This window comes from Carassius carassius, chromosome 21 (genome assembly GCF_963082965.1).
Source record: "Carassius carassius chromosome 21, fCarCar2.1, whole genome shotgun sequence".
Taxonomy (NCBI): domain Eukaryota; kingdom Metazoa; phylum Chordata; class Actinopteri; order Cypriniformes; family Cyprinidae; genus Carassius; species Carassius carassius.
Window position 1 is genome coordinate 9,144,467 of NC_081775.1, and position 13,997 is coordinate 9,158,463.

Below are 13,997 nucleotides of genomic sequence, written 5' to 3' on the forward strand. Positions count from 1 at the left end.
TCACCAAGCATTCGAATAATGCATCTCTTAAATTGTGACTGCAGTTGCATCTGATCAAATGCGCATTCTTATTCTTTAGTTTGGGTTAAACTAATTAATTTTACTTTGTTGGAACAGGATGTCTCTATTTGTTTATCTGTTTTGCCGTAACTAGGATTTACACAAGGTCCAGTGTGGATCCAGAACACCTGAGAAGAGATGATGCTGACCTCTCAGAGGATCCCAGATGATGCTAACCATGAATCAACAAACAGAATTAACAAATATTGCTACAAGTGTGACTGCATCATATAATAATTGCTGTTAAAAATGTTCATCGTCTGACTGACTACGTCTTGTATTAATTTTTCTGAAAAATCCTGTCATATGCGCACAAACTGACAGTCACCATTTATAAGCTTCTACTAAATATAGTAGAAACTTAATTTTCTCTAAAGTTGCTTTGTAATGATTTGTATCGTAAAAAGTGCTATACAAATAAACTTGAATTTAATTGAATTAAGGGACAGCTTACTCCAGCTCCTCGGAGTAAGTAAATGTGGTGCTCATCCACCTGTTTTACAGCTTCAGTCTTTTTTCTATTAGCTACATACAACAAAAAGCAAATGTAAACACTTATAACCTCACATAATTGTTCTATCTATTTTAGTCAAGCCAACTTTCTGTCCTTTGCAGCAATTCTGCTTGTTAACTCACTCCCCAATAAGGTTGATTTAAACAAAATTTCACAGGTGTTTTGGAAACAACATACCAGGGGACTGTACCATGATGGTAGCTGAACAAATTCAGAGTTACAGGATTAGTTTTGAGTTGACAAAACCAAACCTCTCCAATCTGGCTTTGTTGTTACCATGATGCTGTTCATCAACTTTCTTTGTTAACTCAGGCTTTAATCCTGAGTTTGTGGAGCGCATGCACATGAATGTGTGACATCACTGGCGAACAGCCAATTACGAGCCTTGCAACACAAAGCAAGTTTAATTTACTTCTCACAAGAGACCCAGCGAGATTCAAAACTAAAGGTTAAAGGTTTTGCTAAAGGTTAAGAGATTGAAGAATATGACAAATTTAAACGTCATATGAAAAATGAAGGAGGATAAATAAATAAATAAAATAAATAATCTTGCGCTATCAGTGCAGTGACAAGTGAAACCTGTTGACATAGTTTATACATTTTAAAATATATGGTGATAGAGACTCGAATATGTAAGGTCAGAATTTTTTAAATAGTGCAATATTTTTACACTACAGCTGATTTATATTACATGATCTGTATACATTAATATTTAAAATAAACGATTTATAATAACTGTTAAACTAAAATTGCTTGTGTGTTTAAAAATAATAATAATAATAATCACAATTATACAAATCATAAAATGACTCAGTAATTATCATTAAAGCCAGACTTCTTTTTTTTTAGCATTAGTGACTTTTAATTTGGAGCTACATAAACTGGAGGAGTGCCTTTTTGTGTCAGACATGTGTCACTTCTCTCACATCTGATTGGTCCAACTTTAGTTTGAGATCTCAAACCCAGAACAGAACCTGTCCCAGAGCAGGTTAGCTGTGGAGTGTAAGTTACTATGGCAATGAATGCTGCTAAAAGCCAAGCAATTTACATGGTACCTAAAACCCAGGATTGGTGCAAACTAACCTGAAATTTACCTGGCTAGCCAGCTAATCTAGCTTCATGGTACAGGCTCCAGAGCAAGCAAGGTTTGGTTTAATCAACCAATAGTTCAGAATATACAGGTCCTTCTCAAAAAATTAGCATATTGTGATAAAGTTCATTATTTTCCATAATGTAATGATAAAAATTAAACTTTCATATATTTTAGATTCATTGCACACCAACTGAAATATTTCAGGTCTTTTATTGTTTAAATACTGATGATTGTGGCATACAGCACATGAAAACCCAAAATTCCTATCTCAAAAAATTAGCATATCATGAAAAGGTTCTCTAAACGAGCTATTAACCTAATCATCTGAATCAACTAATTAACTCTAAACACCTGCAAAAGATTCCTGAGGCTTTTAAAAACTCCCAGCCTGGTTCATTACTCAAAACCGCAATCATGGGTAAGACTGCTGACCAGAAGGCCATCATTGACACCCTCAAGCGAGAGGGTAAGACACAGAAAGAAATTTCTGAACGAACAGGCTGTTCCCAGAGTGCTGTATCAAGGCACCTCAGTGGGAAGTCTGTGGGAAGGAAAAAGTGTGGCAAAAAACGCTGCACAACGAGAAGAGGTGACCGGACCCTGAGGAAGATTGTGGAGAAGGACCGATTCCAGACCTTGGGGGACCTGTGGAAGCAGTGGACTGAGTCTGGAGTAGAAACATCCAGAGCCACCGTGCACAGGCGTGTGCAGGAAATGGGCTACAGGTGCCGCACTTTCCCAGGTCAAGCCACTTTTGAACCAGAAACAGCGACAGAAGCGCCTGACCTGGGCTACAGAGAAGCAGCACTGGACTTTTGGACAAATTTTACATGTCATTCGGAAATCAAGGTGCCAGAGTCTGGAGGAAGACTGGGGAGAAGGAAATGCCAAAATGCCTGAAGTCCAGTGTCAAGTACCCACAGTCAGTGATGGTCTGGGGTGCCATGTCAGCTGCTGGTGTTGGTCCACTGTGTTTTATCAAGGGCAGGGTCAATGCAGCTAGCTATCAGGAGATTTTGGAGCACTTCATGCTTCCATCTGCTGAAAAGCTTTATGGAGATTTCGTTTTTCAGCACGACCTGGCACCTGCTCACAGTGCCAAAACCACTGGTAAATGGTTTACTGACCATGGTCCCTTACGCAACAAAAATATATTTCTCAATATACTACGTGACAATATATTTCATGTGTCTCCATATATTGTGAAATTTACATAGTAATATATCATATGATATATTATATAATAATATATTATATATATGCAAGTTATATATTGCAATATATGGGACAATACTGCAATTATTGCCGTTTTCATATATTGAATAAATACATATTATTATACTATTTAATATATTGTTATGTATATTGAAATATATCCCACATTATATGAAATTATATATTGGAAGAGGCATTATATATATGTAAATATATATGTAGAATTATATGGGATAATATACCTCAATGTACAAGATAATATAATCAGATTTATATGGGAACATGTCTTAAATATGTTAAAAAATATACTGATTTATATTACCTAATATATTATATATAATTAACATATATATTGTATACATGGTAAATATGAAATAATCTAATGTACAATGTCTGTCATATATTTTAAAATATAATAGATTGAATAAGACATCAATATAGTTCACATTAACTGAATGAGGTTTATTTCAAAAGACCTGAGAAAAAACCGAATGAAAGGCATGTCACCATGGTTCCATCTGTACATAATGTGCTTGACAAATGGCAAGCTGGTTTGCTGGTAGGGATGTGCCATATATGCCATATCATAATTAGTTCCAGGCTATACTTTTTTTTTATGTGAATAGATCCAATAGACAACAACAACTATAAATGAACAAAAATACTTAAAAGAATTAATAAAACATTTCCTAAAGGACAACTGTTCTTCATTGTAATAAAATAAAGTGCAATCTTCAGTGCAACAAAAACAAAACAATCCCTCAGTGGAAAAAAAACAGGACAACAATCCTTTAGTGCAGTGTTATGGATCCCGCATGCTAACTTATCAAGACCCACTCTGATTGGCCAGCCTTGGCCAGTCCTTCAGTTGTCCATGGACTTTTTCTTATCCTGGTGTCTTAACTCACAGATCCTTTTGTTTATGGCCGTTCGTATGTCTGGAATCTTCGCCCCTGGGTGTTGCTGAACAACTGCATCTGTAAATAAGAAAGACATCCATGCTACAGGGGATCTATTTTAATGCTAAAAAATGTTTGATGTGTTCTGACTAGATAGAGAAATCGCTTTATATCTAAAAGAATATCAAAGCTGTTAAAGCTTTTTATTCGTCCATCTGTTTTGCTATTAGTTGTGTACATTTCAGTCCTAAAGTGTTCGTTACCCTTTACAATAACTTTGCAAAATATATTAATCCATTAAAAAAAAATACTTATTGTCTTACTGAGTAAAGCTGTAAGCTTCTTGGGGTCCAGAGGCTGGCGTCTCTCTGCAGATGGATCGACCTTGTTGACCCCTCCCGTCAGGTTGGACTTCAGTAGGACATCAATGCTGATCAGGCCCAGCAGGAGGGTGCGGACCATTCCTTTCGCTGTAGGTTGTGCTCTTGCAGTCTCCCAACAATGGGCAGACACTCTGGTGGAGTCATCATTCCCTAGTGGCACCTAATTAATTGTAAGAAGGAAAGACAAACCTGAATAAAAACAAAGAAAATCACCAGTGACACAATGTTTTATTTTTTTAATTGACCATTACAAAAATGTACTTACTGATGTTGGTTTGGGAGATGTGGGTTGAGGAGGTGATGGTAGAGCAACACTGGCCTCAAATTCGCTTTCACCTCCATTGCTTGAGCTCTCTGTGATCTTGTCCGAAATGAGGGTCCTCACAGCTGCTAAGAGTGATGGAATTTCTGGAAAATATGGCCCACCGAATTTACCACAACAGGACTCTAAACAAGTTGTAAATACATAACATGTAAAAATCTAAATACACCTCCGCTCATTTTTTGGTGTCTCAAAGTGTAGCAAAATGAGTTAGTGAGGAATTCTGAAAGCATTACAGGGTTTCTGCCAGACCAATTTTGCCTCAGTGGCGCCAGAGGTGGAAAGAGTACAAAAATATTCTACTCAAGTAAAAGTACCATTACATTAATGAAATTTTACTCAAGTACAAGTAAAAGTACCAGTCTAAAAATCCACTCAAGTAAAAGTAAAAAGTAGCTCATTTAAAATTTACTCAGAGTAAAAATTACTTAGTTACATTTTAACAGTGGGAGGGAGTCAAAAATGGGACAGGCCAAGGGTGTCAAACTCAGTTCCTGGAGGGCCACAGTCCTGCACAGTTTAGATATAACCCTAATTAAACACACCTGATCCAGCTAATCTAATCATTTAGGTTTATTTGAAAACTACATGATATGTGTGCTGAAGCAGGGTTAGAACTAAACTCTGCAGGGCTATGGCCCTCCAGGAACTGAGTTTGACACCCCTGGGATAGGTCTATTAATCTCAAACTAGTTGTTTTTAATTAAAGGAATCAGTTATTTAGAATAATAAGACATTTGGGCTGTTACCAGGCTAATCAGTATCAACAAACTCATCTTTTAATGCAGAGGAAATGCAAAGATTCATTGGAAGTGGCATTTAGATGTATTACACTGTTTAGTGCAGGACAAGAATGCATTTAACCTGCAGTTACAAATGCATGAATAATGTTTTGACATACAAGACATAAAATGTTGAATACTCATTTGAAATGATAAGAAATTAATTATTTTTAAAAAAATCAAAAGATACTTTAAATGTGAAATTAAAATGGCCAGTATGTGTCAGCAAGTCACTGTTAATAAGTGAGTCATTGCGATTGAACCGAATCATTTAAACGGTTGATTCATTCAGGAACGAAACACTGTCACGTTGCTCAGAGACGCAAAACTGTGCTTTGGTGGCTGTGTTTGGATTATTTTCTGTTGTAGAAATAGAGCTAAAAAAGGCAATATGGTGTCTAAAACGCAAGTCTCTTAATTAACTTGTTTACTGAACTGTTATATATATGTATGTATATATTCATGATGATTTTTGGAGGAAAAGACGGCCTTCTTTGTGTGATTTTGATTTAATATATGAAATTATATAAATATGTGAATTTTCTGCCCCTATATCTTCAATTTTGTGATCATGCTAAATGCATTTTAGGAGACTGAATCACACAGTGAAAGAACGCACTATAAATGCGCGCGCACATCATTAAAACAAAAAACATGATATTATCGCAGATGATATATATAGCACACTCCTCACCACTGTCTTTTTGGCTAATTTGTGCAAAACCTCTTGCTAAAATGTCAAAGCTTCATTTTAACCACCAATGCAACGATGCAATTATTTAGCTTACCTCTACATTCTTGCGAAGGGTTGATGTCTTGTCGAGATTTTATAAGCTGCTAGTTTAGTCTTCCTAGGCAAGTACAGCTTACACTGCATAATAGAGCATACATATGGCCACTGGTTCACTTCATTTCCTTCGAGTTCAACCTCAGAATATAACGGGGTTTCGTTTTCAGCGGTGTCTGCACCACTAACGCCTGTTTTGACCGTCTGCCTCTTTCTTGTGATTTTAGCGCCAGTTTGCCCTCCTGCCCATTATTTAAAATTACAGATTTAAAAAATTACTTTAAAAAGTATTAGTACACAAAAAAGCTACTCAATTACAGTAACGCGAGTAAATGTAATTCGTTACTTTCCACCTCTGAGTGGCGCTACAGTGTTTAGCCCTAGGCTAAATTTTTCCTACAGGAAACCCTATACTACATCAGTAGATATCCCTTAAAAATGTTACATCTCTAACAATAACAACAAAAACAAGGAGACAGAGATTTATTCAATCTAAAAGAATCACTATTTTAATCTAGTGACGTGACATTCAGCCAAGTATGGTGACCCATACTCAGAATTTGTGCTCTGCATTTAACCCATCCAAAGTGCACACACACAGAGCAGTGAACACACACACACACACTGTGAACACACACCCGGAGCAGTGGGCAGCCATTTATGCTGCGGCGCCCGGGGAGCAGTTTTGGGGTTCGATGCCTTGCTCAAGGGCACCTAAGTCGTGGTATTGAGGGTGGAGAGAGAACTGTACATGCACTCCCCCCACCCACAATTCCTGCCAGCCCGGGACTCGAACTCACAACCTTTCGATTGGGAGTCCGACTCTCTAACCATTAGGCCACGACTTCCCGTAAGAGACAAGAGATAGTTGCCTTTAACTGCCATTTTGCGTAGCCTGGCGTTCTCCTTATGTAAAGCCTTGACTTGGGTCTCAAGATCTTTACTGGCTGCAGAAGATCCTACACTCTGCTGGTCCTGCAGTCTTTCATTCTCTTCCCTGAGGGCCCTGATCTCCTCCTCAAGTGCCTCTAAAGCAGTCCCCACTGGGCTGAGGATAGGTTCTTCTTGAGGAAAAACCTCTAATTCAGACTGTCTTGCAGCTATGAGTCTGTAGTTTTTCTGTTGGGTAAAAATGATCAAATCAATTATGTATGAAACAATACACACAAACGTTAGGAAAATGAAACCAAAAACTGATTAAAATGAATCATTAAGTTTAATAGGTTCCATGGATAGACTCTGTTTAAATTCATAGCTGTAGTACTATAGTTCCTTTTTTTTTTTTTTTTGCCAGGAACGTTCTTGTACAACCCAGCAGCGCTAACATATACAGACACACAAACACCTATGGGCAATTTAGAGTCACCAATTAACCTAACATGCATGCAAACCTTGGCCTGTGGGATGAAGCTAGAGTACCCAGAGAGAATAGCAAACTCCACACAGAAAGGCCCCAGCCAGCCAGCGGGTTTGAACCCAGAACCCTCCCAGCAAGCAATAGCCGTCATTTCACCGTCTAGGTTAACTATAGACCCAATATAGTCCGGCAATGATTAACACTTCTAGGCAAAATAACCTTGAATTTGGTTACATGTCGCTTCTGCCAAAATAACTTGTGATATGTATGATATTCCATTATGTACGCAAAGTCAACAGTGATTACAAGGTGTTTGGTTTCATTTGGTCTATCAAATTTTCACTGACAGCCCAAATTTTGCCTTGTTTTAGCCTAGACGTCTGGGCGGTGTTTGGATGGCTATTAGACGTCTTTTAAACACAAAATTGCTTGCTGGGCTCTTGCTGTGAGGCGACAGTGCAAACCATTGTCAGAAATGTACAAATACAGACAGAAATGTAAAAATATATTATCAAAATAGCTGTCATGAAAAGAACCCTATTACCTTTTTTGGAACTTGTTCTACAGTTTCTTCCTGTGTGTCAAGGTAAAGTTTGTTGGGTACCCTCTTTCTCTTCTTGCTTTTTGGTAGGTCCTCTTGCAAGAGTTTCTGCTCAGCAACCTTAAGTGTAGACTCCTTTTCTGTTAGTAAGAAGTAGTAGCAAGACAGAATTTAATGGCTAGAAACAAAACTATGTGGCTTACGTTACATCAAATACTGTATTTTACTGTCAAATTTTGTGCTGTTTTTACAGTTTTTATATCGTTTTCCCCCTGGTTTTTTATAAGTTTAGACTGTTCATTTTAACACGTTAAATTTTGCTGTCATGTAACTTACAGTCGCTAAACTTTCCCTGACAATGTTGACAGTTAAGTATTCTTATTAACCAAAATCTCAGCTGACAATCTTCAATTTAGGACTTTTAAAGTATGTGTTTAATTAATGTTTCACTTCTAAATAAAAATTCATACTCATGTGACTATGGCCCTTTGGAAGTTCAAATTAAGCGCGGGACTCACGTGACGGCCGTTAGCTAGCTCGTCACTGTCCCGAAGCTAGCTACTAGCCTACAGCGAACGTTACTTGGCCAATAATGCAAAACCTCAACAGGATAATGGCTATCAATAATGTTGCATGACTAACCAAGTAAAACAATATAAAAAAGCACTGTACTTGCCTGCCAACTGCAAAATGTGTGCTGTTTCAACCGGCCACCCATTTGTAGGCCTCTTGCCACCGATGCTGCGGCACTCGATAAGATACTCCTTTTTAGAGTTTTCAGGATCGAAGTCTACAATCCAATTCACGGGGACTATACTGAGAGCATCTTTATCCTTCCCCTTTGACCAGCTCACTAGCGCAAACTTCATCTTTTTTTTTTCTCCTCTCACCGCTGAGGCACGTACGCACAGACGCAGAATAGCGGTGGTTATGCGCATGCGCAATATGTTCGCGCGGTGCAAAGGCGCGCAAGCGTGGGATCGTGCAGTGTCGTAAACCGGATTATCATCTCTGCGCATGCGCATAACGGATCGTGCAAGCAGAAAAGTGGTACCGACATTGATCGAGGGTTCCGTTCCAGAAGAAGAGAGGCATGGACGGAAGGAGAAGAAAATACACTGCCCCTGGTTCAGAATATGAGATTCCATCAAGAACAAGGAGATACTGGAAAAGGAGGTTTGTGTTTTACTCCAGCCTAGTTAAGTTAGGTTATTAAACAGTTGTTCTGTATTTACTGTTGTAGTTTCGTGTGGGTTTTTACAAGCTTGCGGCTTAGCTAAACGTAGCTAGCATGTAGCACACTGGCTCGCAAATAGGGTTGATATCAACATCGATATCACCCGATGACACGAGAGGTGAACTAAGTTACGTTAGGCCTAATCTGCAGCCTTAAGACCCAGCCAAGCAATTCATTATTTCTGTTTCTCATAATAGTTTTTTTTAATATATATATATATATATATATATATATATATATATATATATATATATATAATCAACATTTGCATAGGTAGGTACTAGATGTGTTGGGGAATGTATCATGTAACATTTTATTTATATCCAGCTATAATGAACGAAATGACTTGAAAAAAGATTCGTTAATTTTGCTGAATGAGATTCAAAGATCCGAGTCAGTAAAATGATCCGAACCAATCACTGATTGTGCTGTAGTGACTGTCTGATACCCGTAAGATCCAATAGAAGAAGTGGCGCATTCAGATCGCGCCTGCGCCGCTGTCAGTGTGAGCAGGGTAGAGAGTCAGATGAGAGCAGATCTGATGAAACAGCTGGCAGCAGCACGGAGCATTTCTTGGAAAGTTGGACTTTGGATGCGTTATCTGGAGTGTTGTCATCGGAGAGAGAGAAGTGAAGTGAAAGTCAGAGGAAGCGCTGTGAACAATCTTCCTTAAAGGGATAGTTCACTTTAAAAAGAAAATTCTGTCATCATGTTGTTTCAAACCTGTATGAGTTTCAAACCTGTAGGAATACTATGGAAGTCAATGGGACAGAAACTGTCTGGTTACTGATATTCTTCTAAATATCTTCAGCAGAAGAAAGAAATTCATACAGGTTTGAAACAACATGAGGGTGAGAATGATTTAGAATTTTCATTTTAAAGTGAACTATTCCTTTAAATGACTATATGATAATGTCGCTTTGGTGAGTGAAATGTCAGATATTATTCTGATGTCATTTGGGAAACATGTCAAAGTCTCTGAAACGATTCAGTACAAGCTGAGTTTGAGTATGTCGCGAAATAAAATAATGAAATTATAGTGAAGTAGAAAAAATATATATGTATGTAAATTAAAAAATGCTTGCCACACCCTACGCCCTGGACAGCCTCTGACAATAGATATTATTTAAAATAAGGACATTTTTTCATTCTTATCGCAGGAAACTGACTGAGGCCATCAACATGCATCAGTCAAACCAGGAAACGGTGAGTCATGAACATGACCTTTTGTGTGTATTTTGTAGACCTAGACAGTACGCTGCACTAAATGGCCACATTTTATAACCAGTTCATTGAAATGTAACCCTTCTTGATTACTATCTGTTAAGAAAATTGAGCAAATAAGTAGTCCTGGGTCAGACCAAATGTTGAGTGGGATAATTGGAAAGCCCTCCATTTGAGGCATTTGGTGGAAAAATCTTATCTTGCCATCCACTTTGCAGGCGGTCAGCATTGGACACTTATCGTCTTCCCTTTTTTAAGAGAGTTCCTTAGAGTACATTTTTGCTAGGATTTATGAAATATTGATATATGAAATACAGCCTAATTATAACTATAATAATTATAATTATAACATACACCAGCAGAATATATATATATATATATATATATATATATATATATATATATATATATATATATATATATATATATATAATATATGAAGAGTTATTTTCCAAAACACTATATTTCCATTTTCAAAAATATTCCAAAATGATGGGGGTTTTTTGTGCTTCTCAGTAAATATCAGTAAAAGCAAAGTTTTGTTGTCTGAATTGGGTAAGGACAAATCAGATAACATTAACCCAATTGCAATTGCTATTCTTACACAGCAGAACCTGGATCTGGATTCCTCCGACCACGACTCTGACAGTGGCTCAGAAGACGCACATGATGGTGGTGGGATTACTGTAAGTAATCTACTAATATTTGCTACTACTACTAATCTACTGTTTTCTGTGTTTGACTATTTCACTGAAAGCACTTCCTCTAAGACTTCTCTATTCTTACACAGCAGGACCTGGATCAGGATTCCTATGACAACAGATCTGAAAATGCACATGATGTTGATGACATTACAGTAAGTAATTTTAACAGTGCAATGATCTGATTTTATTGTCTTCAAACTTTAACTATTTCGCTTTCCTAGCCTTTTTTAAAATTAACCTAAGCCTTATTTTTACCCTGTATACAACAATGCCACATCTTTAATATTTTTGTCAAGTTTTAATTTTGTGCAAAATTCCTAGTGTTTATGCTTGTCAACTATGCCTTGGACTTACTGTATTTTCCCATTACAATCCAATGAACTACCACCAAATTTGAGCCAAACAACAGAGTCATCAATCTTCAGTTTTGAGGACAGTGTTGATTTTGGTGTGTTTGAACCACTATGGCAGTCTTTTACTGACTCTGAATCCATTGGCAGTGGAGAAGAATTTCCCATGGAAGACAGCACTGACAAGTCAGTAAATGAAGAATCACATTTGGGAGTAGGCATTAATGAAAGGTTTCCTCCAGTAAATGATGAGCCACTTTACACAGGCTCACAACTAACCAAAGCTCAGAGTTTTTTACTTATCCTTTCATATGCTTTGAGACACTCACTTACTGGTGTGGCCCTGTCTGATCTTTTAGATTTGATTAATATCCACTGTCCAGAAAATGTTCTAACTTCAAAGCATCTGTCCTTAAAAGAGCTTAAACCAATACAAGGTCACCTAGAATGTCACATATACTGTCCCAACTGTGAATATTACATCGGCGACCAAGTCACTGAAGGGCAGTGTTCTATATGTAACTCTACATGGGATAGAAACAGCTCACTGAAGAATGGAAATTTCTTCCTATACTTACCCATCCAAACGCAACTGGAACATCTTCTTCAAAGAGAAGATATTGCATCTTGTCTTAAGTCAGGAAATGGCACATGTAATTCAGACGATTATGATGACATATGTTGTGGTAAAATGTATCATAATCTGAACAAAGATGGCGGCCCACTAGATAGTCCTCATGCATTCTCCTTAACATTAAATTGTGATGGAGTTCCAGTATTCAAATCATCCCAGTTTGGAATTTGGCCATTACAAGGGATGGTAAACGAGCTTCCTTATCTTGTCCGTAAAGAGAATGTTTTACTTTTTGGCCTATGGTTTGGTACTAAAAAGCCAAATGTTAATACATTTTTAAAACCATTCACAAAAGAGTTTCAGTCATTGTCAACTGTTGGCTTCAAGTTACACAGCAACAACATTGTGAATCATTGTAGAGTGATAGCAGCTGTTATGATGTGTGATTCAGTTGCCAGGCCCATTCTGCAAAACATGACCCAATTTAATGGTCATTATGGGTGCAGCCTCTGCCTACATCCTGGTGAACAAGTTCCAAAGGGAAATGGAACTGTTAGGGTTTATCCATACAAAGAAGTTCCCAAAAGGGATCATGCTTCAACCCTAAATGATGCAAGGGAGGCTGTGCGTACCACACAATCTGTGAGGGGCATTAAAGGGCCCACATGTCTTGTCAACATCCCACACTTTGACCTCATATCTGGAATGCCTCCTGACCATATGCATAATGTACATCTTGGAGTTGTTCGGCAAATGACAAGCATGTGGCTGGATAGTGAACACCATGAGGAGCCATACTATATTGGTAATCGTGTTCCTGAGCTCGACAAACAACTCTTGAGAATTAAACCACCTTGCAATATCACAAGAGTGCCCCGCTCTTTTCAGCAAAGGAAGTTTTGGAAAGCCAGTGAATGGCAGAACTGGTTACTTTTTTATAGCATCTTTGTGCTAAAGGGAATACTACCCCATGCATTTTACCAGCACTGGTTAATCCTTGTCACTTTCATGTTCTTGCTATGTAAGGACACTGTCACATCAGAGGGGTTAAAAAGATGTGAAAAACTAGTTGTTGAGTTTGTCAAACAGTTTGAAACACTGTATGGAAAGGAAAATGTGTCATTTAACTTACATTTAGGTCTTCATTTGCCAGACTCTGTGAGAAATTGGGGACCTTTGTGGGCACATTCAGGATATATTTTTGAGTCTTTTAATGGGGAGATACTGAAGATGTTTCATGGCACCCAGTGTGTTCCCTTACAAATAATGAAACAATTCACATATAGACAAGTGTTGCCTCTTTTGAAAAACAATGCACTGAGAAATGCTGTGCCTAGATGTATACAGCTGTATAACAACTTGACTGGTGAAAAAAAGCTGAAACAGTTTGAAAGAGTAGCAGATCAAGTTGTGACCCTTGGTTTGCACTATGTACGAAAACTTACTAACGAAGAGATACTGGCTATGAGAGAGAAACTTTCAGTCACCACGGATACAATTGTGAAAATATTCAGTAGAACTTTCATCAAAGGAGAACTGTATTACTCAGAGCAGTTCACTAGAGTAATGAAAAGGAACAGCTTCACTGTTTTGTTGGATAATGGACACATAATCACTGTATATTATTACATTGTGGTAGAGAGACTTGATGACAGAAAATGTTTTGCTGTTGGAAGACAGTATGACAAATCACACAGTTCAGTGCTAAATTTAGAAAATGTAGTTGGCTTGAAAAGAGTGTTACAGGGCAGGAAAAAGGTTTTTGATGTGATGCAATTCAACAGGAAATGTATGTTAGTTGATCTGCCACATTATGCCAACCTTTATGCATGTATACCTCCACGTTGCAGTGTGGAGGACTGAAATGTCATGTTGATGATGAAATGTCATGTGGAGGAATAAAATGTTGAGGATGAAATGTCATGTGGAGGAATAAAATGTTGAGGATGAAATGT